General features: G+C 43.2%; 1 pseudogene; it reads left to right on the top strand.

Moving 5' to 3' along the window:
* The first annotated feature begins 584 nt into the window (after positions 1-584).
* On the top strand, positions 585-703 carry LOC112482526 (annotated as a pseudogene).
* Positions 704-4,485: the final 3,782 nt, after the last annotated feature.

A 4,485-nucleotide genomic window follows, 5' to 3' on the forward strand; every position in this document is an offset into this window, starting at 1 on the left:
GAAATAGTCTAGGTGAGAATACTGAAACATAAGACAGTCTTCAGAGACCAGCTTCCACCTGACAGTTGTATTCTCCACCTGTTTCATCTCTGCTATCTTTCTCCATATCTTCCCGTAGGCAGCTTGCTCATGTCCCACACCTGAGAGACTTGACTAGGTGCCATCTCAAAACCTCTCCTTTCCTCTTCTCATATGAAAGCCAGGATGGTGGTTCAGCTGGGGAGAACTCAGAACTAGTGAGACAAAACGGCCTCATTTGGGTCATCTGGTTCTAAGCAAAATAAAATAAAACACTCCTCCATAGACCTAGGTCATCTATCACTCACCTCCAACAGTCAACGGGGAAGAAAGGATGGGGATGGGATGACTCAGGACAGCTTGTCACCACAGCTAGAAGCCCTTACATTGGGTCGAGTGTCACCCTGATATGCAGAACACAGCAGCTTTCTCTACCCGATAGCATTTTTGTAGGCCTTTCTACAAAAATCTTTGGAAATATGATAATCATGCCATAAGTTAATGACTGGCAACCATATCAAGATACAAACATAGCATAATTCTTACTTTAAAATGTCCCCATTTGAGTCTATGGCCATGCCATCCTGAACGAGCCCGATCTTGTCTGATCTTGGAAGCTAAGCAGGGTCGGGCCTGGTTAGTACTTGGATGGGAGACCACCTAGATAGACCAGGTGCTGTAGGCATAAAAAATAAAAAAAACAAGGGATTATAAACTGACAAGGTCCTTGCAATCTGTGAGGTCAACCAAGGGTTGCCTCGCCTAAAAATAAACAAAAAAACAAAAAAACAAAACTGTCCCCATTTGTAAAAGAGAGAGTGCTTGTTCTTATTTAATGAATGTTTCATTTCTTTAGTTAGTAATGTTAAGATCAGTGTGACATAATAACTCCTAACTCTGTCCTTTTTCATTCTTGGCTTCCTGAGAAGAGGTGCTGAGGTACCCCTCCAGGCTTCAGACCTCATTCCTCTAAGTGTTAGCTGTGTGACCTTGACAAGTCTCTTAACCTCTCCTGTGCCTCAGTGTCCCTATTTATCAAATGTGGATAATGACAGAATTTACTTCTTACTGTGGTAAGGTTAAATCAGTGAGTACACGTAGAATGATTAGAACAGTGCCTGCCATGTGCCAAATGCTCGATAAATGGTAGGGGCTATTGTTACTGCTATTTCTCAGTTCCAATTAAAGTTTGGACACATGGCTTTGTGAAGCATTATTATGACAGACTCGCTGCTGTTTCACTATTGCTCATGTGAGTGTAAGCCTAAGAATATTTACTGAAAGCTGTAATTCTAAACCCTGAAGGGCCCCAAGGCACTAACAAAGACTGTGGGAAATTTGTAGAGGGCACCAGAGAGTCATTGCTTTCACTTAAACGATTATTGCTTTACCAGCCTTTTCCCACCCACCAGTGCAAGACAAATCCACAGAATAACAAGAAACATGCATGGCAGTTGGGTCAAGAAAGCAGAGTAGAGCAGAAATCAGCACCAGACTGGCCTGCATTATTCAGCCCGTACTGTCAAAATCCCTGATTATATCCCACTCCCCTTGCTTTCTGTGACTAAATGAGCAGGCCACAAGCATGTGAACACATAACACATTGTGCACACACAATTCTCAAACCACTTAAAGGATCCCCTGTTCCTGAAGCAGGGCGGGCTGTCCCCTTGGGTCAGATGGGGTGATGTTCCAGGTTCCGGACTCTGGATGTAGGCACGAGGGGTGGTGGCTTCAGTGCAGGGACTGGAACATGTAAACCCACCTTTTCCTCTCTCAGTTTCCACTAGCACATGTGAAGCCAGGGCCTCAGAACAGTTCGTTAACTTAGTCATGTACCCGCCCTGGATGTGTATGAGTCCATTCTTAGCCTGCATGTCATATATTGTATTAACCAATTTCCCTGCTGGCCATTCCAAATATGTTTAAGAACATATTGTTCCTAGATTTATGATGACTGCAGTAAATCAATTGGAAAGAATCCTATTACATTAGATAACACAGTTGGGAAATCAAATCTCTTCCCTTAAACATTTGTCAGACAGCCTCTCTTCTCACCTATGTCTTACTTCCTTTTTGATAGTAAATGAGACAAATTAACGCTCCATTTTCAGCCAAACTGATTGCCAGAGTAATCAAGGAGGTGGCAGAGTGCTTGCGAAAGGCCAGCCTTGACCTGGGACTGGCTTTTCTAGAAGAAAAAAAAAAAAACAAGAAACAAACAAAAAAAAACAATAGCCCTCAGTCCTAATCTTAGAGTTCATCATGGCAAGTCTGACCACTCAGGACAGCTTCTCTTCCCTGGGCAGGTTCCGATTTCTGAATTATAAATGAGAAGAGTCTTCATAAGGATTAGGCTTCGAGAACAGTCTCCAGTTTGAGTTTTAGCTCTATACCTGCACCTGGGCAAATGGTAAGCCCTTGAGATTCTCTGTTCATCTTTAAAATGAGGATACAGACAGTGCCCACCAGCTGTGTTTGTGAAGATTAGATGGCATAATGGATGTGAACACATTTTGTAGTTGTAAAGTGTAAAACAAATATTGAGAGTTTTTACTGCTGATATTTTTCATTAAGACATATAAATGCAAAACACTAAGGCCTGGAACTAAACGTTGTCATCTCTTCGTGGCAAGTTCTCGAGGTGAAAGCAGATTGTACATAAACAGACTATGAATGTTCCATTGCAGTAAACCTTGTGGTATTACTATTAGGCGAAGACACAAAAGGTACGTTAGAGGATTAATGCCCTTGCGAAAAAGTAAAACGCCCCATTCCACCACACTAAAAGCTCTAACGTTCTCACTTTGCCCTTTGTCAGTGGAGACTGACTCCAGTTCTGTGCCCTTTATCATCACAGTTGTCCCTCCTGAGTAAAAAGTAAGCTGGCAAATGTCTGCAGCCTAGTGCATTTCCCGGGAGACTTAGTTCTTTACGAGGTCGCTTTACTAAACTCTGGAAACTTCCAGCTCGCTCAGATTTCCAGTTGCAAATGACAAAATGTACCAGGTTGTCTCCCTCTTAAATTTTGGACTGATTGAAATAATGAGGCATTATTTCAGCGCCAACCTTCTCCGTTTCTTTGTTCCAAATAAAGAATGTGAGGTTCCACCAGGTGTTAATCTTCATTGCTCTCTGGAGAGGCATGCAGAGGCCTACGAATTGGGAAATTGAGGCATGAGTGTTTAAACGATTAGCATAGAGATTTATCCAAGGTCACCAAGTGAGAAAGAGGAAAAAACAGAATGCAGGGCAATCAGATCTGGTCCTAAAGATCCCCCAGAGAACCATCGCTACATAAATACTTGCATGGCCAACATTTGCAAGAGCAGATGTTTTATCAGGCCTACTGTACAATAGGGCACACCCTTGCCTATCTATTCCTATCTGCTTTTATTATACTTTGGGACTCCAGCATGATAAGCCCTCCCATATGGTACTTGTATTAACATTAAATAATGGCCATTGTATTGTGTATACTATCACCATAGAAATATTTACTTAGTTGAACACAGACAGCGGTCAAGCACGGTGATTAAAAACAAGCTAATCATAAAAACCATTCATGCTCACATCTATTTATAAAATCTGTTTCACTTGTGCCAGTTAAGTATAGGCTTTGTTCTAAACAAACACACGCAAACCTTCTGCACACCCAGAAACATGAAAGGCACCCCTCTCCTCCTACTTCAGAAAGCCAGGCCATGGGCGTGGCCCCTGTATGAAATATCAGGCATGCTTTCTGGGGCTCTGCGAAGCTCCTCTGAGGCTGGAGCTGGCCCAGCTGCTGACCCTTGCTTTCTGGGGTCCTTTGTTTTTTCCCCTTTCTGGGGTTTGTCTTCCAGATCTCCAAGCTCTCAAACTTGAGTGTGCTCAAAAGCAGCTGGGGTGTTTGCAACAACTGCAGATTTTCCAGCTCCACACCAGAGACCCTCTTTGAGCTGCTGAGGAGTGAGGAAATGGAGTGTTAGGAAACACACGGTGGTTCTGGTGTTGAAAGTCCACATTGTCCGCCTGAGAAAGAGCCCTCTGATGGGACTCTCCTGGGACTCCCCGTCTCCTGCCTCTCTTTGCCCATGGCAGTTGCTAAGTGGCTAGAGCTGGCCCTACTGAGGGCTGCCTTTCGTTGCCCTTGAATTTTGTTTCAGTTGATATCAGAGACTTCCACAAATGTGCGTTTCTTAAGATGTGTGGAGCAAAGTGCATGAGAATCTGGACTTTGGAGTCATAGCTTGAATCTGTCTCTGCAATTTACTAATCATGTGGGCTTAGGCAAACCGTGTAACTCCTCCAGGCCTCATTTTTTAAATCTATAAAATGGAGATAATAATAGTACCTGCCTTATTGAGTTGATGTGAGAACAATGGCCACAATGCAGTGAAGAGTGCAGTGCCTGGCATCATATGTGCTGTTAGCATTTCTGTTTCAGGAATGAAGCTGAATTGGTGTTTGGGGAAGCAGATTTAG

Source organism: Pteropus alecto, unplaced genomic scaffold (genome assembly GCF_000325575.1).
Source record: "Pteropus alecto unplaced genomic scaffold, ASM32557v1 scaffold135, whole genome shotgun sequence".
NCBI lineage: Eukaryota > Metazoa > Chordata > Mammalia > Chiroptera > Pteropodidae > Pteropus > Pteropus alecto.